Here is a 26,130-nt window from a genome sequence, read left to right on the forward strand (position 1 = left end):
CAATAAAACTGACTTTTGTATATTGATATTATATCCTGCAACCTTTCTGAACTTGTTTATTAGTTTTGATAGTGTAGTAGATCCCTTAGGATTTTCCAAATCCATGATCATGTCATTTGCAAACAGAGATAGTTTTACTTTTTCTTCCTCTCAAATCTAGAAGTCTTTTATTCCATATCCTTTCCTAACTGCCCTGGCTAGAACTTCCAGTACAATACTGAATAGAAATTATGAGAGTGGACATCCTTGTCTTGTTCCTGATCTTAGGGGAAAAGCTCTCACAGTTCTTCACGTTAACTGTGATGTTAGCTGTAGGTTTCTCATAGATGCCCCTTTCAAGTTGAAGAGCTTCCCCCTCAATCCTACTTCATTGTTGTTGTTTGGTTTGCTGTTGTTTTAATCTTAAAGGGATGTTGGAATTGTCTAACGCTTTCTTTCTGTAAGACATGCTCTTTCACACTTGTGTTTCCTTCTGTATACTCCATACTATCTCCATAGCTCAGTATTTCTCATCTCTACAGGTTTCTACTTCAGGAAGTCCTGGACTATTCTATTCAAAAGTCTCTATCCATCACTATCTTTCCCCCAGTCTATCATATAGACTTCAAAGAACTCAGGTATTATTACTATAAGTACAAATTCTGATAACCCTTGTATAAGGTTTAATATTTGCCAGCATGTATTTATCATCTTAATCCTCACAATAACCTCACTAGGGTAGATGCTATTATTACCATTTTATATATATAGAAGTTGAAAGAGAGTTTAAGTGTCTTGTTCAAGGTTACAGTTTATAAGTGGCAGAATCAGGTTGAAAACCCAGGTCCCCTAGCTCTCTTAAACATTTTCTATCATGTCTACCAGTAATTGCTCTTACATAGTTCTGACCTTAATTACGATCTGTACATAAGCATTGCCAATCTCACTTATTGATATATTTTAGTATCTAACACCATACACAGCTGGGGTTCATTAACTATTAAATGGACAAATGGAACACTAATCTCAAATGCCCAACAGGAGAGGACTCTGGTAAGTACTGCTGAGTAGACACACCCATGAGATTCATAAGGCTCATTTGTTTTTGAGATCCTTCAGGAAGAAAGGTTGCTTAACTTTAACTCAATGTTTTCTAAACTCATTTGGACATAGCTCCATCTTCCCACCTCTGTCCCACTGCATTAATAGTCTTGGGAACTGTGGTCCAAGGAACACATGTTGAGAAATACTACTCAAGAGAGGCAGTCCAGAAAGCACAGCTCCTGGAAGGATGCTCCTTTTCTGTGCCCTGCTCCACTCTCATCTAAAAAGTCTCTCTAAAATAAATAAATAAATAAATAAATAAATAAATAAATAAATAAATAAATAAATAAATAAATAAAATGCAAAGCCTCTCTCATAGCCTCAGCTCAGTACAAAAAGAAAACCCCAATATTAAGTTTTCCTTTTCTTACCTGGAACTCCTAAAGGGCTAATGTGACACTAAAGAGATACTCAGATTTTTTTCAACTATCGAAAGGGCTCACCTCCCCTGCATGTTTGTGGCCCCATAGCTTATCACAGATGAAGCTTTAATTTTCTCAGAGCTCTGGTTTCTTGAATGTGATTCAAACAAATTCATCCTTTATGATGTACTTTAATCTGCATTCTCAGGATTCAGACAAAGCCAATGATGTGTTAACCACAAAACTGTATTTCTTTCCTAAATACTTACTGTAATGCTGATATTTAAATCATAGCTTCAGATGTAGAATCACTTCAAAATCTTTGTATCTCAGTTCTGTAGTCTTCAAAGTCATCTATTCAAATTCTCTCTGAAAGGGGGAAAGAAAAATTTTAATTTTGAAATCTAATAGCAAACCATATAAGACAAACACATGTATGAACAAAGGAGGATACACTGCTGTGATTAATTTTCGGCTTCTAAAGAGCTTTTACTCTTTCAATTAGTCATCTACATCATCAGCTACAACAAATTATAGGCAGTGGTTCGAGCACCTTTTTAAACCTCTTATAAAAAATACTCACTAAAAATGTGTTTTCCTTCATCTTAAGTTCAGTGAATTAAGCCATTTCTATGCAATGGTTCTCCAAAGCTCTAATTTTCCACAGTGACTGGAATTTTATACATTTGGTCTAAAGGCAAGAATCATCTTGAGTAAATAGGAGTACTTCCTAAAATGCAAATTTAGATCAGATCCAAATAAGGGGATTTGGGAAAGAAGCCTGAAACAAAGGGAGACTTGAGAAAACGGAGAAGGATGGACTGGAATTCATCAAGGATTTGGATATGGATAGCCAGAAGGAATTGTCAAAGGCGCAATTCCTTAGAAAAAGAGATACTGAATAAAGAAGTTGGAGATGAGTGTAACCCCCTCTAGGGCATCCAGAGTGAGTGACTGGGCTAGAGCTTGGTCTATGCCATTAATTCCAGGCAGAGAAAATCTTCCACATCTATTTTCCTCACAGGCTGGGAAACGAGGGAAAACCCTACTCATACTGGAAGTACAAGAGAGGTGGACTATGGCATATGCACATTCCCCCATATGATTTTCCTAGCTGCCTGTAATCTGCACACAAGAGAAACTCCCTGGATAATATTAGTTCATTCCCTATGCTCAAAATGGCTGACTGCCTGTGTGGCATCCCAATGACTCATCTTGCGAGAAGGATACTAAACACAAGCAAGGCTTCAGCCCTGAGATCCCAGACTAAAGAGGAAAGCCCCCAAATTTATTAGTTGGTTAATGGTTAAACAGCTGTGGCTTTGGAAAACCTTTTGTTTCGGGATACTGAGGCACTTCCTTCTTTCTCCTCCCAATGTCTGCTCAGCACTTCCTTGTGTTACCTTTTAAAAGAGTCATCTTAGCAAAGAGTTCGCTCAGGCACAGAAGGCCCTGAATGGGACAGCAGCCAATGACACACCAACATTGTAAAGGACCAGAGCTGGCATCAGTTTTCTGTTCTTAGAAACATATGGGAGGCATGGTGTCTGATCCTATCTTACTTAACTCATGTAGAGAGAATGGGGTTCCTCTCTAGAAGCCCATGCTGAGGCAACTTATAAGGCAATCATCTGGTGGTGCTGAGGGGGCAGAGGGGAGTCAACCCACGTGTAGTTCCCTCAAAACAAAAAACCATTGTCACCCCTGCTCGGTAAAATTCAGACAGCTATGAACTCATTACTTAAAGCCACAAAGATGGTTGTGGTAAACACAAACTATTGGGTTTAAGTAGACTGTTTTTTTGTGCCAAAAAAAAAAAAAAAAATTCCCTCCTCCTCCACAAATCTGTTTATTACTAAAAAGCTTTGGAGACTTGTGAACTGGGCTAGACCAATTTAAGCCTGTCTTCCCCCCAGGGCCCCTCCTTAGTATACTAAACTGGGGAGAAATTTGCCTGCTTTAGAGAAGGAGACCCACTTTCTGTACTGGCCACAGAGGAATGAAAAGTGAAATATTTAAAAGGAAAAGAGCCAAGAGGATCAAAAGAAGCGAAGAGGTAAGGGTAGGAGAAGACATCCTCATCTCTCCCTCTTGGCAAGCTCTACTCTTTGACCAGACTCCCATGTCTGTCTGTCCTTGGCCCATGCACCTCAAGTACCCTCTAGAACAGGGGTTTTCAAACTTGAGTGTGCAAAAGCATCCCCTTGGAACTCTACAACTGTGGGTCAAAAAAAAAAAAAAAAGAGAATCTACCATTGAGATCATGAGCCCAAAGACCAAGAAAGAGTTTGAAAGGCCTGTACCTACATCACTAGTTCTAGGAATCTGGTTTGCCCAAAGACAAAGGGATAGTCACTAGCTAATAAAACTTCAGAATATAGTAACTGATAGGAAAACAGAACAATAAATCAGCTTTAATGCACACAAGATAACTTGGGGAAAGAAAAGAGCCAAACCACAATCAGGAAAGGGTCCAAATTATGTGACAGGCTGAAGTTTAGTAAACTAGTCAAACATGCCTAACAGCAGCAAAGATTTCAGAGGAAAACAGGGCAATGGGGAAAAGAGAATCAATGTGCAGCAGGAAGAGGCACCCAAGTCAAGGTAGGACCCATAAGGTCTTAGCTCATAGTGCCAGGGCTTGTTCCATCCTTCTGAAGTATTTCTTCCTTGTCAAAAACAAACTTTCACCTGGGCTTTCAGACTATTATCAACCCCTGTGCAACACGTCTCACATGACTTTGTGACTAATTCTAGACCAACTGTCTCTGGAGGGAAGATACAGCAGAGAAAAACATATTTATATGCTACACTTCAAAAGACAGGTTTGACAGAACATGCCGATGGAGGTGCCCACAGTGAAGGGACATTTCTGGTGAGTTTCATTCACATACTACTTCACTACAATGTCAGGTGCCTCAAGGTCCAGAGCATTTAGCAGGGCCTTTCCCCCTCTTCACCAGGCACCCAATGGTGAATTCCCTATTACAGATCCTAGGGATGCAGCTTCCACGAGACCTACTCTCACTCTGGCTTCTTTCTCCCATATTTCCTTTCCTGGATACAGCAAGGAAAGGAGATTCTTTAAGATATTTTCAGGAGTGGGGCACCTGGGTGGCTCATCTGTTAAAGCCTCTGACTCTCGGTTTCTGCTCAGGTCATGATCTCATGGTCATGGGTTGGAACCCTGTATCTGGCTCTATGCTCAGCCTAAAGTCTGCTTCTCTCTCTCCCCCTCCTGCTCAATCTCTCTCCCTCTCCCCCCCCAAAATAAATAAATAAATAAATAAATAAATAAATAAATAAATAAATAAATAAATAAATATTTTTTTTAAAGATATTTTCAGGAGCCATGGGCACTTCCTCCCTACCCCCAGACAAATCTCAAGATATCTTTCAGGATTCAGCTTAGATGCCTCCATTTCCATGAGACCCTTCTCTGACTGTTTTAATTCTTTCTCAGTGAGCTTTCTGTCTCTTCAATTCATGCCAATTATCTAATTATAGATGGCCACTATAGCTAATTCTCAACCATCTAGGATTTGATTAGCCAGAGCAGCAATAATATAATAATAATAGCAATAACAATAAACAGTAATCATTGTTATTATTTGAACATTTATAAATAATAAACAAAATACCTACAAGTCAATAAAACTGTATCTATTAGATAACACCCACTGACTGGAACTCCACAGTAACCTGTAGACATCATCATGGATCTGTAACTGTGTGGGGACAGTCTCATTCCATCACCTCCCAGATATGTACTTACTATATTGGTGTCCTAGGTGTCATTCTGTTAGCATTAATTCCAGGACCACACAAGTTGATGGAAAAACCATTAGTAAGTGACTGAACTGGTCATGTGCAGGAGCCAAGGTTAGAGGCAATTGAGCAATGACAAAAGTAGGAAGGTGACACAGGAGAGAGGGCAGCAGGAACATTGCAGGGAGGAGGGGGATGCCCTTCAAAGATCACTGGGCCCACTGAGATGACTTCATTATTTTTTTTAATCTTTTTTATTTTTATTTTTGAGATGGCCTTAGAAAGAAGAAAGGACAGTTATTGAGGACACACTAAGACCATCTAGGTTTTGTTTTAATATGGGGGAAGGTGTACAAAAATCTCGGTTAAAGAACAAATAATAGACCACTTTTAGAGTACTAACCATTGGCCCATTTTATTTGTCAAGTAATTTATAGGAGTTTGTCATCCTAAACTACTATGTTGTACTACTCTTACATATTAGGATAATATCCATAGAATGGTGAATAGTTTCCTAAATACTGGATTCTTTGTGAACTAAATGTTGGTAGCCTTCACTAAGTAATGATATACTAAATGCATCTTAAAGTATAATTCAACTGTGACTATCCTCTTGTATTCCTCTTGATCAAGAGATCTTTCATTTGTTCATGCATTTTTTTTTCCTCTAAAATGAGACTGGGTTTTTATCTTGTATTGTATTTTTTAGTATTTCATAGGCATGAGGCCAGTGCTCAACAAATAGATTCTGAAAGACTGACAGGGGTATCAGTGGGCAGAGGGCAGCTCATTCCCCTTGCAAGGGCTCTGGCAGTCAGCACACCACCAGCTGCAGGAAGATGCTCCCAATCAAAATAGCAACTGATGTGGGGACACATGAAGGAGAGGGAGCTAAAATAAGCAGTTCAATCCTCCCCAGTGAGATCCAGAAACTCTGCCACCCTGCTGTCCTTGAGGCTATCTTCCTAGGGGGACACGTTTCCTGCTTGATAGGCTTTCTGCTGCTACTAGGGTAGGTTTCCCATATATCCCATTACAGCAACAGGTCTTAAAAGAGAGCATCAGGTCTTCTTACGTTTTCAAACATGCTCCTACAAAACCTTAGGAGGTGTTACGCTTCAAAATCCAAGGGATGTGGGTATTATCTAAAATCACAGGTATACAAATTAAGGGGCAGAATTCTCAATTTTACCTTCTACATATATTTTTTTCAAAACCTTTAGTGTCTTCCAGTACTTGCCTCTTAGCAAACACAAAATGCATAAACCAGTAGCAAATATTGAATAAAAATTCAGCTTGCTATGTGATAGACACATGTACTTGTGACTATGACCTTATATTGTTTATAGCACCCAAATATAGAACTGTGAACCAAATGTTTGTGTTCTCTGAATTTAGTATGTTGAAGTTCTAATCCCAAAGGTGATGATATTTACTGTTGGGGCCTTTGGGAGGTGATTAGGTCATGAAGGTGGAGCCTTCATGATGGGATTAGTGCTCTTATAAGAAGAAACAGAGAGCGCTTGCTGCTTCTCTCTGCTCTCCACCATGTGAGGACACAGCAAGAAAGTGGCTGCCTGAAAACCAGGAAGAGGACACACAGGACCCACACCAGGCACTGAACCTGCCAGCACCTTGACCTTGGACAGCCTCTAGAACTGTGAGAAATAAGTGTCTACCAATTAAGCCATCCAGTCTATAGTATTCTTGTTGCAACAGCCCAAACTAAGATAAATAGTAAGAGCCAACTTTATATTTAGTAATTTTAAGGGGGGGAGGATAGGTGAAATAGATGACAGGTATTATGATCACACTTATCTTGACTGACTGATGAGCACCAAGTAATATACAGAGTTGTTGAATTACTATATTGTACACCTGAAACCAATATAAACAATGTATGTTAACTATACTGGATTTAAAATATAATTAAATCAGTAGATAGACACACACATAAAATAATAGTACACATGTGAGGCATGACATAGCTAGCCCTCAGACAATGCTTCCAACGACATAAATTCCTTCATCCCCTGTGATAACTCTGAAGTAAGTGAGCAAAGCAGTGCTCTGACAGAGCCAGGCACATATATGGGCAGGTCTAATCCTGAGTGGGCGTGAACAGACCCGCTTGCTGGCTGTGTGCATGCTCACTGGTACCCAGAACCACATACTCTGGCCCTGAAGCATGACCCCCAAGCACAGAGAGAGCTTAGTGGACTCACAAACCACAGGTCCCAAATGGGAAAGCCAGGTAAGGTCTGTTCCCTGGAGAAATATCTACTTTTAAGAAATATCAGGGGAGAAGTTGCTCAGCAGTGCTAAAACAATTTTATTTATTTACTTTAGAGAGAAAGGAGGAAAGAGAATCTCAAGCACACTCTGTGCTGAGCGTGCAGAGCCCAATGTGGGCTCCATCTCACAACCTTTTAGATCATAACCTGAGCCAAAACCAAGAGTTGGTTGATTAACAACTGCATGACCCTGGCACCTCTAAAATAAACCATTTTGAATGGAGATAGCAACCAAAAGAATTAGGAAGAGAGAAAGGACTCAAGATCTTGTGCTGGAACCTCCATGTGACTCAGTGACCAAACTATGTTGGGCTCGCCCCTCCCGACAGGGGAAGCAGGGACATCTTCTCTGATGGAGGAAGACAGCGTACCTGGAAAACTTCCTCCTGAGCCTCCAAAAGTAAAATAAGCAAGCTAGACCAGAGAACTGATACCACTTAAAAATGTGACCTGAGTCAACATATGCAAGTAGAAATCACACATGCAAGGATAATCAGCTCCAGGTAATGTCATAAAACTCTGGTCCTCACTGTTAACAGAACGTTAATCACTCTTTGAATGGCATCTCATATCTGACAACTGTGAAAGTGTGATAAATGTGTGAAAAACATCTGTTTTCAGAGTAGTGAGAGGAAAGATTACTTAACAATAACAGCAGCAACTGGTAGTCACAGCGCACTCAATATTGGCTAGGCAATGTTCTAAGTGCTATCTGTAGATTAACCACTTCCTTACCACTTCTAGCTGCTATTCATATCCCCATTCTACAGATCAAGAAACTAAGGCGTAGAAAGGTTATCCAAGGTCACACAGTCCGCTAGTAGCATTTTTGGCTCCAGGGTCCTGACTCTAATCCACTATGCTATGCTGCACCATTGATTAAAAAATAATTTAAAAGCTTTAAGAAAGATAAATACCTTTCACAAGATTCTTCTCACTTCATAGTCAAGATCACCAAGATAAATCTAACACAGGTTAGTAAAAATTACTATATATACTACAATAAATACAAATTATTATAAACACTGTAATAATGTAATAAAACAGATTAGTTTATGACTTCTCTACCTAGAGCAAAATGGATCTACACCACTGTGAAAGTCCAAACACACTTCTGTATCCCACACCTGGTGGGTGACACCTTACTACCTGAAGAGAAACAAAAGGACTCTCTCCCCAAATCTGGGGGTAGGGCTCAACCTGTCCTGGAGGCATCCTGTGACCCTGCTACACCCACACCAAGGTCCCATGATGGGCGCTCATTACCCTGGAGATCAGTTTCATTTGGTTTACAACAACCAAATCAGATAAGATGCAAACTTAGCATCTACAGAATATAAGGCCCTGTGTCACGTGCAGAAAAGAAAAAAAGAAACCCAGTTCTTCAACAGTGAAGAACTGAAAAACTATTAAATATAAGTAATCCAAAGGTCCAAATAGAAGAGCGTGGAACATAAAATTGAAAGGACATAAAGGGAAGGGATAAATCCTGAGGTCTCTAAGGAAAAAAGCCAAGTGGGCATTAGCAGCTCATGAAAACCTCACAGCTTAGTGGTGGGAATAGAAAATGATACAGCTACTCTGGAGATCAATTTGTTTGTTTTTCTTTTAAAGTTTAAATATATATCTATCATCTGACCCAGCAATTCTGGTTTTTAGGTATTAATCCAAGAGAAAAATGAAAACTTATGATCCCATAAAAACCTATACATGAATATTATGGGAATTTTATTCATAATTACCCAAAACTGGACATGACCCAAGTGTTCTTTAATTGGTGAATGGATAAGCAATCTCTCTTCTGACACAATGGAATATGACTCAGCGGTGAAGAAACAAATCATTGAACACACAACAACATGGTCATATTTCAAGTGCCTTAAGCTGTGAGAGGAGCCAGACTCCAGAAGCTATAGACTGTATGTTTCCATTTATATGACATTTGAAAAAGGCAGAACTTATAAGGACAGAAAGCAGACCATGGGTTGCAGGGGTGAGAACTGAGTGGAGAGACTGATTAAAGGGGGGCATGAGAAATGTTTTACGGTGATGGAAATTTATATTTTCATTGTGGTGGTTACACAACTGTACGTATTTATCAAGACACATCACTTTTAGAAGAGTGAATTTTAGTGCATGTAAATTATACATCAGTAAATCTTACTTTTTTTAAAGCAGCACTTTGTAATTATGCAAACAAAATTATCTCATGGAATGGGACTATTCTTATTTTCTACAAAGTTCTACAAACCATTTATCGAACTTCCTCTATTAACTCCCATTCCCAATTCCTTCTCATACAATATTTATAAGAAGATTATCGGTTGCTCATTTGTAGGAGAAAAAGCTCCTTTAGGCACATAAAATATCTCAAAGTAACCTCTGAGTCTTTATATAATTATGGGAACTCTCCTATATTAAAAAATAGACTTGGGTAAGTGCCTCTTTCTCCTCATGCTAAATATGTGCCTGCTGATCACTGAGGAAAGTAGGCAGGTGTCCCACACCTGACGGGTGACAACTTACTCCTCCAATGGCTCTGTCCATCTACACAGATGCTCACTACAAAACACTAAATCACCAAGAAGTTCAGATACTACATCCCCTACAAGTTGAACTACATGGAAAGCAAACCAAAGTTTCTGCTAAAATCCTCAAGCAAGAAGTAAATCTAAGATAAATCTTGACTTTCATTGCAAACCTTTAGTAAGGTAGAAAAATCACTCACCATCAGTGCCCTATGAACAACACAGCTGCACTATGATCTGATCTACAAATGCAGACTAAAAACAATATACATGATTCTGGTTCTTTCCTTGATTCAATACCCTGAAGATACATCCTGATTGCCCATGCATGCTAGACACAAGAGATACAATGACAAACCAGCACCCCTGTCATTATGGAGCTCACGTTCTCTCAGGAGTGATGGACAAATTATAAGTACATGAATGGTTAAATAGACAAACTGATCAACTGATAATAGGTTGTAGGTTTATAAAAGCTTGGGGGGGGGAACAGGGTAAGAGAACAAGGAGTATTTATTTATTTTAAAAAAATTATGGAGCTTTTATTTTAGATAAAGAAGGCAGATATCTCTGCTGAGATCTAGAAGAACTGGGGGAAGCAAGCTGGTGAGTATGTAAATGAAGAATGGTCAGGCAGGGGAAAGGACAACAGTGCAAGTCCTCAAGTTGTGAGACAGGAGTGTGACTGGGAGTCCAAGGGATAAGCAAGGTGGCCAGTGTGGCTAGAGTGGAGTGAGGGAGAGGAGAGGGGTGCTGGGGAGCTGGCAGTAAATGCTGGTCAGAGACAGCTGGCACAGATCAGACAGGCCCTGTGTCAAAGGATGACTCCAGGTTATTTGGAGTTACCAGAAGCCACTGTTAGGTGTGGGCAAGGGAGTGACGTGATCTTGATTTAGTTTTAAAGATTAATTGTAGTTACACTAAGGAGAATAGGCTCTAGGGGCAGGCAGATGGGGACGTGGACCAAAAGAAGTAGAGAACCTGACAGGGGGCCACCCCAGCCACCCAGGCAGAGTCAGCGCTGGATGGGGTGATGACGGTAGAGGAGATGAGAAGGGGCGCTGGGCAACCGAGTGCATGATGGTATCACTGACCAAGAAACGAGGTGCTGAAACAGTGCAGATTCATTCTGTATTCAGTAGTAGCCAAGTGAGTCTACAGAAAATGGGTATTATATTCCTACCCAGGAGTGAAAGAGACGAATTCAGACAAAGAAAAGGTGAATTTGACCCAAATAACATTACTCCTTATGACTTTAAAAGCTTTACAGTGGTAAGAAATGACTCAGGACCCATTTAGATACATTAATTTTATCTTGCAATAGCATCCCCACTGACTAGGTTATTTACTATGTAGAGTTAAGGAATGGATTTCTATAAGAAACTATGTATTCCACTAGTGAACTTGCCAGGAAACAAAGATTTCCAGTGAAGCTAATAAAAACTTCAAAGCTTTATCAAATATATCCTCAATGCTTTGAAGAGCCCTTATATCTAATCCTTACTAAAGGAAACGAACGTCAGAGAGATTGAAGAATATGGTTATTCTTTACTATACTCACATTATAAAAGAGCTCTGTCTGATGGGAAACAGAAGTCAAATTATAAGACTCTAATTAGTTTACATGTTAAGGCCTTTTATATGAACACTGTTTGCTTGACTTAAACCACATCAAAGCATTTATCTGCTTCACCGATTATGCTCTTCAGCTGCCCTAAGATTTTTTTTTTTAAGATTTTTTATTTATTTGAGAGATTGAGAGATAGAGACAGCAAGACCAGGGGGTAGAAACAGACTCCCAATGAGCAGGGAGCTTGACTCTGGGCTTGGGGCTTGATCCCAGGACCCTAAGATCATGACATGAAATGAAGGCAGATGCTTAAGTGACTGAGCCACTCAGGTGCCCCTGCCCTGAGATTTCTTTCTTTTTTTTTTTTTTAAGCATTTTTTCCTCAATTTAATTTATTTACTTGCGAGAGAGAGAGAGAGAGAGAGAGAGAGAGAGAGAGAATGAGTGGGGCAGGGAGTGGTAGAGGCAGAAGGAAAGGGAGAAGCAGACTCCCTTGCTGAAAAGCGAGCCTGACTCAGGGCTTAATTCCAGGACCCTGGGATCATGACCTGTGCTGAAGACAGATGCTTAACTGACTGAACCACCCAGGCGCCCCCACCCTAAGATTTCTATGTTGAGGAAGCTCTTTCTGAGTTTGCCAAAGCTGGATCTAACTTAGGAAGAGCCCAGGAACAGAAATGCACAATGGGATCAAGGTTGGTGCCTGCAAGTTAGAAGGAGGTACAGTAGCAGGAAGGCCAGCAAAGCGAAGCTCCCACATTATGGAACTCTGTGCACATCCCAGATCACATGTTTCATCCATGACAAGATTGGCGCCCGGGACCCGAAACACAAGGAAAAGTTTAAATTGTTTTGATTGGCCTAACTGCAGCCTGCTAACACGCAAAATGTCTTCCAGGAAGATATCACTCCCATATTTTCCATCTTTTCCTCCCTCTTTCCCCTAATTCAAGAGCCTGATGGGAAACCAGATCAAAACACAATTGGGGACGCTGAGCAGAGGGACCTCTGGAGACAAGAGGCACAGACATCACTTTCAATCTGTTACTGTTGGTGAGAAAATGTTTCAAACCAGTTGGAACCATCCAAATTTGAAAACATAAACTCAGTCTGCCTTTGGTCTTTTAAACATTTTTCTCAAAATAAATGGGTTCCCAAAAGTAACCATGCCCTGTTCAGTGCTATCACTAGCCAAGAGAAAAATGTCCTTTTATGAGGGCCAGGACATACCAGGCCAGGACAGGAGACTTCATGGCTTCCTAGTGTTTCCTCTTGGTAACATTTTGGAAGTCCTGCCATGTTTTCCAGGTGTCTTCCTACATCCCTCTATCTCTTCGATATATCCTTGGAAAGATCTTTCTATAACAATTCACTGTTTTGCTCTAAAAGATTTTTTTTACCCAAATCTCTGAATTCAGTGACTTTTCCCACAGTATCAACTTTTAAAGACAGATTTTTTTTTGCTGGCTTCTTGCTTTAAGATGTCAAGATGTATTCTGCTATTCTAATCTCACTTAGGACTTCCTTCCACATAGCCCCTCACTGTTACAATAACCAGATGTTTCTGCCTCTTTCCAGAAGACAGCAGCAAAGAACCTTTAGGCCCTAGGCTCCACCCCCAACCCCAGGTCATCTGTTCAGATATTTACCTAATTTCTTCCCAATGGTTCCAGACAAATCTTCTCTATCTCTGTTTTTTAAAACCTCAGAGTTAAAACACACACATACCCACGCAATGTCAAATCCTCTGCCAAGAATGAATTAGTGTGGTTTTCTCTTTGGACTCATCTGTAATGACCTAAAGATGTATTATATCTGGATTCTCAGAGGTCTGCTAAGTATTAACCACAATGATGTGAAATGTTAGAAAATTGGGTCAGTCTGTACCTCCATTATTAATACAGTCTGCTATCACTTCTTGGTGAGAGTCCATTAACACGTTCTGAAACTGTCACTGACCCACTTGAGAAACTAATGAAACTTAGAAGTGCCCTCTCCAGAAATATTCCAAAACAAAATGGTGGCTATAATTGCCATTCTGAAACAGGAGTCAGCAAACTGCAGCCCATGGACTAGTTCGGGGCCACTGCCTATTTTTCTCAATAAAGTTTTCTTGGAATGCAGCCATGCTCATTCATTTCCCTGTTAATCATTAGCTGCTCTCCATGCTACAATGCAAAGTTGAAGAGTTATGACAGGAGTCCACAGAGTCCATAGAGCCTGAAATGTTTACTGCTCATCCTTTACAGAAAGTTTGTCCACCTCAGATTTAAAATCAGTGACTTTTAAGACAATGCATGTAAATCCTACCCTGTGTGGTGCTGCAAAGTTACTTATCTAGAATATAATTTTCTTCAGGTTCAAATCAAATGACGGAGTTACATGCAAAAGTGCCTGGTACAGTGCCTGAGATTCAGTAGGCAATTAATATGTCCCCTTCTTCTACTGGCCAACCTCCTCCTGGTCCTTCAGTTCCTGGTTCAAATGTCTCCTCCTCTCTGTGGTATTCTCAATGTAGAGTTACAAGTTCCCTCCCTGGGATGCCTGGGTGGCTCAGTGGTTGAGCATCTGCCTTTGGCTCAGGTCATGATCCCAGGTACTGGGATTGAGTCCCGCATCAGGCTCCTCCCTCTGTCTATGTCTCTGCTTCTCTCTCTCTGTCTCTCATGAATAAATAAACAAAATCTTTTTTGAAAAAAGTTCCCTCCCCTTAGCACCACAAATTATTTTAACATTGAGTATCCCACATTCTCATTATGCATTTGCCTTTCTTCCCATCTAGAATGTGAATTCCTTTGGAGTAAGTGCCATATCTTATTTACCTTTGTTTCTCCAGGCCCTGGCATAGCAAAATCCTAGCAAAGATTTTTTTCAAAGAATAAGTAAAGAGGGACGCCTGGTTGGCTCAAGTGGTTGAGCATCTGCCTTTGGCTCAGGGCATGATCCCGGAGTTCCAGGATCAAGTCCCACATCAGACTTCCTGCAAGGAGCCTGCTTCTCCCTCTGCCTGTGTCTCTGTCTCTCTCTCCAATGAATAAATAAATAAAATCTTTAAATATATATATATATATATATATATATATAAAGAATAAGAAAAATAAGTAAAGAAATAGCAAATCAACACTAGAAATATTCTTAATTCTAAAAGATGCCATGTGAAGATCATTAATAATATTATTAGTAAATAAAATCAAACTCTCCAAAATGAGTTTTGGAAAAAAAATGAGCACTCTTTTTTTTTTCATTACCAAATTAAGGTCACAACATGTTACATATCACAGCAGTTTTACCCAAAGGCAAGTGACGAGTTAACACTCCAATCGTGTGTAGGTTCAAAGAAGAAAGAAATAATGACTTTTGCTTAAATACAACTTAAAAATATATATTGCTAAAAATATATATATATATATATTGCTACTCAAGCCTCTCATCTTTAAATGGTATGATTTTCCTTATCTATAACAAGAGCCTGAATTTAGATTTCTAATATTAGTGATACGCTTTAGAATAAAATAGTTATATTGGTTTTGTAGGGATTTTGTTTAAAAAAAAATCCATTCATTTGAATATTAATGAGTCAGGTACTGAACTAGGCAGTGAGGATATAACAGGAAAGAAATAAAGTTTTTGCCCTCATTCTAGTAAAACAAATTAGCTGAAAGAGACCTTAGAATTAATTTTGACAAGAGTCTTCTTTTCATTATTTCTATTCCATTACTTTTCCATTATGTTGTATTACAGAATAGAGACAGGTTTCCATATTAGATGGTTTGCTGTTGCTACTACAACAAATTACTACATATCTGGTGACTTGAAACAATACAAATGTATTATTTTATAGTTCTAGAGGTTAGAAGCCTAACGTGGGTGTCACTCAACTAAAACTCAAGGTGTTGGCAAAGCTGCATCCCCCTGGGAGCTCTGGGGAAGAATCCATTTCTTGGCTTGCCTCATTCCTTGGCTTGTGGTCCCTTCCTCCATCTTTAAAGCAGCAAAGACAATACAGACTTTATCACATGACATCACTCTGACCCTGATTCTCCTGCCTTCTCCCTTCACTTTAGAGGACCCTATGATTACATCAGATCCACCCAGATCACCCAAGGTAATCTTCCCATCTCAGGATCAGTTGACCAGCAACCTAATTCCTATGTGCCATGTCTCCTACCATATTCACAGCTTCCAGGGATTAGGACATGAACCATGATTCTTTGAGGGAGCCATAAGATTCTTCCTACCACAACATGTAGCTCTGTAGCTGTCAGGTCAATGAGCCCTGGTCACTTGTATAACTCAGTGAGAAACCTGGAATACCATCACTCCTGGATACCAGTCTTCTCACTTGCTAGAATGTTACTCCTCCCCAGCACCACCATCTATTCCTCCATGGGTGCCACTGTGGGAAGCTGCCATTCTACTCATCAAACTATGTTCTATCCACCCTCTCAATAGTTTTAATAATAAAACTAATAATTTTTCTCCTGTCTGCCCCACCCTCCCCCAGTGAAGGGAGAGCCGTGCCTGGTCTTCCATCCTGGTGAGGGATAGAACCCCCCTTTGCCCATGTGTTACATAAAGATTTGTTAATTATAGTAAAAATGTATTCATCTACATTTTGTTGCTGTATTATTTCTGTTAGCTCAACATACATCCATTCATTCACTATTTTTAAAGTTCAAAGAATGGAGGAATGTGTGCATGTGCATATATGACATAAACCCCTTGAGAGCAAAGATCGCCTAACTTGCTAAATACAAATACTTAGCAGACAGTAGTCAGCTAAGCAAAGACTAAGTAGTCTTTGACCATGACATTAAAAAACACATGTTTCTGGGACTATACACAGAGTCCTCTAGAAATTTCCTGTCATCGAAGGTTAAGTGGAAAGAACTGGGTGGTGTGGCTGGCTCAAGTGGGGCAAGGGAGGTCATTCTGGGCCTTGAGGTGTCACCTTAGTGGGGGCAAAGCAGCTGGCTCTTCAGACACCCAGCTGCCTTCTGGCATGGGGAAGTCAGAGCCAGCTCTTCTGTTTTTGACAACAGCATTTGGCCACACATAGAGCTCCATTTCAGCTGGCATCCACCTAGGATAGAATGCCCATTTGGCTATAGGGAGCAGATTTTCCAACTCTGTTTTCCTATCGGCACATCGGTTGTGACCCTTGGGTACTGGAAGCATCAACTGAGAATCAGATCTAGTCACTCCTACAAGGAGTTCATCCCAGGTCATCAGAACCCGTTTGTCCACTAGGCTAGAGATCACTTACCTTAAGAATATTTCAAAACAAAAGTTTATTAAACACCTGATCAACTGGGTGTTTAATGACTGCTATTTAACTGGGATCGTTTTCACAATTTTAAAGTTAAAAAATGTAAACTCAAGAGGCTGAATTGTACGATCCCTCTCTCTATTTGAGTGTCTCAGATACCCAGTGTCCTTTTTTTTTTTTAAGCCATGCTTCTTTTTTTTTAATTTTATATATTTATCATGAGAGACACAGAGAGAGACAGAGAGAGAGGCAGAGACACAGGCAGAGGGAGAAGTGGGCTCCATGCAGGGAGCCTGACGTGGGACTCGATCCCAGGACTCCAGGATCACGCCCTTGGCTGAAGGCGGCACTAAACCACTGAGCCACCTGGGCTGCCTGACACCCAGTGTCCTAATATACAAGTTCTCCCTCTTCCTTTCTCACCCTCAGCTCAGCTGTCACCCTTAGGACACAGATGTCAAAAAGTATGTTCACTCTCTACCCCTAGGGCATGCTTCTAGGCATGAAAAGCGAAAACTCCTAGAAGATTTCCATTTCTTTTGTTCCTTTTCTCTGCCAGGCACTGCAAAATCCCCAAACCAAAGAAAAGAAATTCTATCAGGGGATCTAGAGCTTGCTCAGCCCCATATGCTGTTAGTGTCACTATGTGCAACACCTGGGACATAGTTTCACAGGCTATTTATGGTCAGTTGCCCAGATTCCATGGGAAAAGAACTGCCCTTCCAGTCTGATAGCTGTTACCTATGCTCTCAGGGAGTCTGCCAGAAGTGATCCATGCTTGCTGCCCCCACCCACCTTCATTTCTTAACTCTATCTTCAATCCACAGAACCCCAAAATGCACAAGCAAGAAGATACTCCAAAGATCATCCTGCCTAGACCCCTCCAGTCTGTGGGTGAAGACATGCTTATGAGAACATCAGAAAGTCATTAGTCTTCATACTGGGACAGATCCTTATCGTGAAGCTGGAGTCGGCCCTGGATGGAAGACCAGGTCTAGAATCTCCCAGGAGCCCTGCATTTGTGAACGACAGTCATGTGGCAGAGGTGAACTAGAGGAATTACGTCCAGCACAGTGCAGCACGCTGACCTGGAGTACAAAGAACAAGGCTTGTCCGAACAGAAATAATTAAATGTAGCAGAGGCCTCAGAAGCTTGGAGAATGTTGAACACCTCCTTTGCTCCTCCTATGACTCGCCTCCATTTTAGGATGAAGGGACCAGGAGCGGACTGAAGCTGAATGCATGGCCATTTCCTGGCTGAGGTTTTCTTGTAGCAATCTACATATAAAATAAAAAACTCTAGGTTTATAGCTGTTTGTAGGAAATGGAGGGATGACCTTGCTCTGCTGACTTTCACTGAATTCTCAAATGTAGTGGTGAATACATGACCTTGTGAGAATAGAAGCAGCTGATAAGGTCACTGAAGCCATGCTTTAAGAAAGAGTGGTGACCTCAATCTACATGCTCTCATCCTCTCTGCATTCCTAAGAGATGGGATTTTTTATATTAAATATTTTATTTGAAAAACAATAAGCTAAAATAAGTAGCATTGAGGATAGGTGGGAAGGTCTAAGGATGCGTGATCAGAAAGCCAGACATTTTCTACACAACGATGTGTTAGGTGCAATGCTACAGGCCAGGAGTCCTGACCCACCTTTATAGAAACCTGTTACCTGAGGACGTCACCTTGTAAAACACAGTCTGGCAGGCTCTAATACAAGTTTTCTCCATTGGGGCCCAAAGGCCATCTTCTACCTCCAGCAAGTGCACCTGACCCAGGCTGGGTTCTCGGAAGAGGCACCTCAATGACCTCTTTAGTGATCAGTCAGGTTTATCCCATTGAGAAGGAAGAGGAGATGTATCCAAGGTAGTAGGAAGGTTGAAACTGAGCCTATAATTTCCAGAAGGTTGATAGTAATTATGCTTTACTAGAACATGGTACAAGAAGGCAGGGGATGAAGGGCTGTGTCCAAAGGTCCTCTCTGCTAGGCTGAGACTCTAGATATTGGCCCTGAGGCTATAGCCAAAGACTTCAGCTGTAACAACTACCCCATGCATTTCAGAAGGGTGATAGAGTTCAATGCAAGATCAAGAATGGCAAGGCAAGGGGGAGGGAGGGAGAAGGTGGTTACAGATGAGGCTCCTGACCAGGCCAGCATGCCAAGGCATTACCTGCTGGGCTCACTCCACCGGAGCTGCCTCAGGGCAGGAGGCGAGGGCTGAGAGATGCACAGAGAACCGCAGGGCTGAAAGCAGGTGAACTCTGGGGAAGGTGGAGTAGGTAGGGAATAGAGTTTTGACTAGTAAAACCAGAAAGGAGATGGCATGGGAAGAACGGAATTGGTGGAGTCCAAAAGCATAGGTGCAAGAGGACAGGCTGCAGAGTGAGATTTCAGGCGCATGCAGGAAGACAGGCTGGAAGCAAGTAAGTGTGTGACACAGAGTGACAGCTTCATTAAACACTTAGTGATGAGGAGATGGGCTCTAGCTACCTTCACCATGCAAAGACTGACATGCAAAAGCAGGGCAATTTCTAAAGTCAGAATGACATGCATGTGTGTGTGCACGTACATGTGTGTGAGAGAGAGAGAAACAGATGCACAGAAAGAGACAGAGAGAAACAGAGAGAAAGGGAAAAGAAGAAGACACAGACTATAAGTTTATGGTTTCATTAAGTGAACATCTCATGACTGTCTCAAAATCATTCATCAGCTGACTGAAAGGTAACTACTATTGTGCTTTAAGGTTAAAATCCTTGGAAAGACTATCCACTGGAAGAAAGACAGTCTCTTCAATAAATGGTGCTGGGAAAATTGGACAACCACATGGAGAAGAATGAAACTAGACCACTCTCTTGCAGCAGACAGAAAGATAAACTCAAAATGGATGAAAGATCTAAATGTGAGACAAGAGTCCATCAAAATCCTAGAGGAGAACACAGGCAACACCCTTTTTGAATTCGGCCACAGTAACTTCTTGCAAGATACATCCATGAAGGCAAAAGAAACAAAAGCAAAAATGAACTACTGGGACTTCATCAAGATAAGAAGCTTTTGCACAGCAAAGGATACAGTCAACAAAACTCAAAGACAACCTACAGAATGGGAGAAGATATTTGCAAAACGTATCAGATAAAGGGCTAGTTTCCAAGATCTATAAAGAACTTATTAAACTCAACAGCAAAGAAACAAACAATCCGATCATGAAATGGGCAAAAGACATGAACAGAAATCTCACAGAGGAAGACACAGACATGGCCAACAAGCACATGAGAAAATGCTCCGCGTCACTTGCCATCAGGGAAATACAAATCAAAACCACAATGAGATACCACCTCACACCAGTGAGAATGGGGAAAATTAACAAGGCAGGAAACCACAAATGTTGGAGAGGATGCAGAGAAAAGGGAACCCTCTTACACTGTTGGTGGGAATGTGAACTGGGGCAGCCACTCTGGAAAACTGTGTGGAGGTTCCTCAAAGAGTTAAAAATAGACCTGCCCTACGACCCAGCAATTGCACTGTTGGGGATTTACCCCAAAGATACAGATGCAATGAAACGCCGGGACACCTGCACCCTGATGTTTCTATCAGCAATGTCCACAATAGCCAAACTGTGGAAGGAACCTCGGTGTCCATTGAAAGATGAATGGATAAAGCAGATGTGGTCTATGTATACAATGGAATATTACTCAGCCATTAGAATCGACAAATACCCACCATTTGCTTCGACGTGGATGGAACTGGAGGGTATTATGCTGAGTGAAGTAAGTCAATCGGAGAAGGACAAAAATTATATGTTCTCATTCATTTGGGGAATATAAATAATAGTGAAAGTGAATAGAAGGGAAAAGAGAAGTAATGGGTAGGAAATATCAGAAAGGGAGACAGAACATGAGAGACTCCTAACTCTGGGAAACGAACTAGAGGTGGTGGAAGGGGAGGTGAGCGGGGGATGAGGGTGACTGGGTGACGGGCACTGAGATAGGCACTTGACGAGATGAGCACTGGGTGTTGTTCTGTATGTTGACAAATTGAACACCAATAAAAAATAAATTTATTTTTAAAAAATTACAAAAAAAAAAATGTCAGTGAGGGTGACAAAACATGAGACACCTAACTCTGGGAAATGAACAAGGGGTAGTGGAAAGGGAAGTGGGTGGGGGGTTGGGGTGACTGGGTGATGGGCACCTGAGGGGGGCACTTGGTGGGATAAGCACTGGATGTTATGCTATATGTTGGCAAATTGAACTCCAATAAAAAAAAATTTAAAAAAAAAAAAAGGTTAAAATCCTTGTATCTAAAATTTCCTTTCCAGATAATTTCACTCAGCATCAAGGTTCTGGAAGAGTCTGCCTAACTCCTTCTTCCCTATGATCCATTACCCTGGGAAGGGAAGCCAAAAACCAAAACTTACCCTCAGGGCACCTACTCAAAGATATTATTAGATGATCAGAATTAGATTTGATTTCTCCATCAGCCAGACTTTGTATCTGCTATAAATCAAATTGTACACATCACAACAAAGCTTCCTCTCTCTGCGCCCCTTTGAGCCCATCTATTTACTTAAACAGAGGCAGGGCTTCTTAGGGCCAGACGTTCTGCCTCCACATAGCTTACCACACACTTCCTCTCAGACTTGACCAGAGGGGAACACTCAGTTGTGACAACCAGCACACGCCCTTCCTGCTGCCCCCCAACCCCCACCCCACAGCCCATCAGAGATGTTTCCTGGGAGAGGCGGGTGAGCACAAGTGAAAATCTGCCATGGACACCAATGCTGGTCTTGGCTTTTGCATTTCTTCCATGTCTATTTGTAAGCATCTCGGAAAGAATCTTTAATGCTTTAAGTAGATAGCCTAACCTGTGGTCCTCAATATAGTGACCTTACAACACATGCTCTCCTCAGCCTTCCAAGAGAGAGGACCAAGGGTGGGTTGTGACCACCCACAAACCAGTGGTCAATGAACACAACAACCGTTGTGTCAGCCCACCAAGATATTTACAGATGAAGGGATTAGTCCTATCACCAAGGAACTTTTGGATTGGTCAAGGAGATGCATTTATTACATCATTAAGTCAATGTTTATTGAATGCCTACTGTGTACCAGACACTGTTCTAGGCTCTTGACAGTAAGTAGCAAATGAAACAAAAAAAAAACCCTTTGCCTCATGGAGCTAATGTTCTAGTGCTAAGTGAGGACACAACTTTTCAACACATAATTAATAAAGGAACTAAACCAGTGGCATAAGGAAAGGACAAAATGATACTGCATTTAGAAGGAAAGGAGAGGAAATGCTTCTTGCTGGAATAAGGGAGGCTCAACGAGGAAATAGGAGCCTAAAATCTTTGCTAAAACTCAAATATGCCCTTACAGGCTCAAGTATATACAATCTCCAGGCATGGTCAGGGGATATTCAGATATTTTCAAAAAAGGTTACTACATTATCTCATGCCTGATGACTATTCCACCACTGTCCCCATGGAATGGAGAGGAGACATAGCTCTGGGAGGTAGATACTAAAATTTCAAAAGTGCCAAAGCATGTGGGGTTCAAAAGTCACATTAAGATCCTCCTTACACTCGGGTTTATAATCAGCTCATGGTTATCTTATCTCTCCCAACCTAGTAAAACACATACCGCCCACTTCAGACAGCTTTTTATCACATTTCTGGGTAGCTCCTAGTGATCAGCTGAAATCCCTAATTCACCTGTACTAAGACCTCCTTTAGGAGCTACATGCAGCGTGCTCTTTGCCTTGCCAGGCTCTCTTTCTCCATGGCACTCTGCTCCAAAACCATCCTGAGTAGCTCCTCATCATGGAAGTACCTTCACAAAACCATCCTCTCTCCAGACCTCCCTCCAAGCGCAGGAGGGCTAAGAGTGAGCCATTCAGGAAATATGCTTGAGAATGAGACTTTGAAGAAAGTTATCCCCAAAGCATGATACATACACCAGATATTATAGGTGCAATAATCTTGTTGAATATTTCTGCTTAATTTTTTAAATGGATGAAAAGAAAATAAATAAAATAAACACTTCACTTCCTTTGGACCATCAGTGGAGAGATTGTAGGATCAATCTCATTCAGTTTGCATAAGCCTAGAAAACTTTCTATCCAATTCAGCCAGGCTCCCCTTCCAAAACATCCACGTCAGATAGGTGTGCAGTTTCTACAGAAATATCTCCATCAGTGAAGCTCTTCCTCAAGGCATGCAACCTATTCATTAGACAGCTGTTTCAAAAGTTCTCTAGATGTTTCCCTCTCTCTCTCTCTCTCTCTTTTTTAAGAGAGCAAGGGGCAGAAGGAGAGAGAGAAGCTTAAGCAGGCTCTCACAGAACAGAACCCATTGAGGGGCTCATCTCACAACCCTGAGATCATGACCTGAGCTGAAAACAAGAGTCAGATGCTTAATCAACTAAGCCACCCAAGTGCCCCTCCAGATGTTTCTTTATATCCTCAGCCCATTGGCCCTAGGACCAATATGGCTAAGAGGGTAGATCAACATGATTTTAACATGCCTTCTTTTCAACTGTAAATCCAACCATTAAGTAGAATAAGTTTGAGAAGATAGGATAAATAAAATGAGAATTGGCACGCAGGAATTGTGATTGTCCCTAAGAACAAAATATGGTGAGTGGACTTCGGAAAGATAATCTTTAAGGGAGACAGTACATGAGAAAAGAGCCTGAGAGAGAACGAGTCTCATCAGGGTGAGGCCATCACTTCTCATGGGTTTTCAAGGAGCTGGGAACTGGGAAGGGACTAAGGCAGATGATTAGTATGTTTTTATCAAATGTATGTGTAATTAAAATGAGTCCCTGTACGTTAGCAATCATTTATAACAGACATCCTGGAAATTCTGACATTCTCTCTCTAAACGTGGTGATGTCGTGCAGAATGTGGGCATGGGACACATGCAGTCTAGGAAAAGGAGTAAATGCTTAGGTGGGTCACACCTTCATTCTCAGGTATGCCTATCTGGAAAAGCTTATTTAAGAAGATTATGCTATGTTTGGGGACTCCTGGGTGGCTCAGTGGTCTGCCTTTGGCTCAGGTCATGATCCTGGGGTCTTGGGACCGAGTCCTGCATCGGGCTCCCCACAGAGAGCCTGCTTCTCCTCTGCCTATGTCTCTGCCTCTCTCTGTGTGTATCTCATGAATAAATAAATAAAAATAAAATCTTTTTTAAAAAAAGATTATGCTAAGTTTGTTGAGTTGGGTTTTTTTTTTAAATCACTTATCTAACTCAGAACAGAACCAGTTATTTTTTGTGTGTGAGAGAAAAATATCCAAAGCTTTTTGTTTGCTGCTCTTGCAGTTAACCTACACACCAGTATTATAAACACATTCTGAAATCATCAATAATTACCTTTTATTGTGTTACTCAAAACTCAAAAAGAATTTACCATTCCTTCCAGACTCCAATGTACCTAAACTCGGGGGTTGGGGGGGGGGGTTGTTAAAAATTATAGGAGATAATTTCCAAAACTGAGAAATATACACATATGTGCAGTGGAATAAATTGGTCTGAATTTATATTAACCTCTGAAAATACTGGACTACATCCTACTTTATAAGTATCTCTCATTCCCATATGACCTTGCACAGAAGAATTTGAAACTGACACACAATTTCTATAATTCTCTAGTTTTCTTCTGCTTGGTAATTTTAATCATGACTAACATTGTCTTGATTGAATCTACTTTAAGCTGACTTAACCTGAAACATTTGCCCTTAGCTACTGCAAGCAACCTAGGTACCCCCATTACAGCACATAGTTCCCTTTCTTGCCCAATAACCACTTCAGTACTGTTGCAAGTTGTGTCTAACAAGCATTGCAAACAGTTCACCCACATTTGCAGAGGAAGCAACAACATCCATAGACCAAAGTAGATATTACCAGGGCCAGTTATGTTTCCTTTATCTTAATAAGAAGGCAGCAAATCTAATTATAACGGATGAGCAAACTGTCACCCCCCAAGGAGGCACTGAAAATTTCCAAGATCTTGCACTAACATGAAGAGTGCTGTGATTTTTAATACTGTTTATGGATGCTTTATTGCTGCGAGCCCATCTTCTTCTGGAGACTGTCTCCCCTCCCGTGATGATGGACAGCCTTATTCTCTGGACCAGACCAAGTACAACTTCAAGAAGCCAAGAGTCACCAACCTTCCCAGGTGACCCAATATTAGGTGTAGGGTGGCCGCCTCTGCCAAAGCCTGGAATCTGAAAATGCCATTCAGAACCCACTTTTCTGTGTCTCTTCCACCTGCTTTGTCATTTAATGCAAGACTCCCCAGGATCTGTTTGCCTTGCTTGGCAGCCTCAAAATACGATGTTTTTCCAGTGTTCTTGTTCCACACCACACCTTGCTTTACTTAGCCAGATGCTTTGCCTTAGTTAAGCTTCCTTCCTGTTTATAGCAGCAGCAAAAGGCACTTAGGTACTGAAATGCACACAGAAGTATGCTGCACATGTGAGAAGCTTTTTACAGAACTGTCTGCCTACAGAGATACCTATGGTGATGTGGCCCAACCCTGCCCCCCTACTCTAGTACAGATCCTAGCCTCTGGAGATGCTCAGTTGCCCAGTGGTGGTCAGGGTATATTTAAGTATGTTAACACATTTACTCCATGGACTATCAAGCAGCCATTAGAACAGGTAAGTGTGAGAAGAGAAATATTAAGATCACGACATATAGACGAACACTTAGAGAAAACTACTAAAAGGAGTATTTCAAATTGTTGCTGATCACAACTTTACCTAAAGTATGGCTTCATATGGACGTGGCCCATGGAAACTATGAAAGTATAACATACATAAATATATATTGCAAATAAACTAAAGGAAGGAGATGATCACCTACTATTACATTCTAGAAGTCTATGGAAACAGTGACAGAGCTCTTGGCAAGCTTAAACATCTGACACTTTAAGGGGTGCCTGGGTGACCCAGTCGGTTAAGCCACTGATTCTTATTTTGGCTCAGATCATAATCTCAGGGTCCTAAGATGGAGCTCCACATCAGGCTCTGACCCCAGCAGGAATCTGCTGGATATTCTCTCTCTCTCCCCCATCTCCCACTCACGTGCATGCATGCTTGCTCTCTCTCTCTCAAATAAACATATTTAAAAAACTGACACTTTAGAATCACAGAATGCTGTACCAGAAGGAACTTTCACTCAACCTTCTGATTTTACAGATAAGTAAATTTATAACAAAAGAAATTAAGTAACTTGTCTATGACCTAAC

General features: G+C 41.0%; 1 long non-coding RNA gene across 2 annotated transcripts in view; it reads right to left on the bottom strand.

Annotated features, from left to right (window-relative positions):
• Positions 1 to 26,130, bottom strand: part of LOC119876048 — a 96,873-nt gene that overhangs the window by 35,912 nt on the left and 34,831 nt on the right. For both annotated transcript variants that reach the window (XR_005355213.1, XR_005355214.1), the window contains exon 2: positions 1,715 to 1,814. This is a non-coding gene — a long non-coding RNA (uncharacterized LOC119876048). The remainder of the gene's footprint in view (positions 1 to 1,714; positions 1,815 to 26,130) is intronic.

Source organism: Canis lupus, chromosome 2 (assembly GCF_011100685.1).
Source record: "Canis lupus familiaris isolate Mischka breed German Shepherd chromosome 2, alternate assembly UU_Cfam_GSD_1.0, whole genome shotgun sequence".
Classification (NCBI taxonomy): Eukaryota; Metazoa; Chordata; class Mammalia; order Carnivora; family Canidae; genus Canis; species Canis lupus.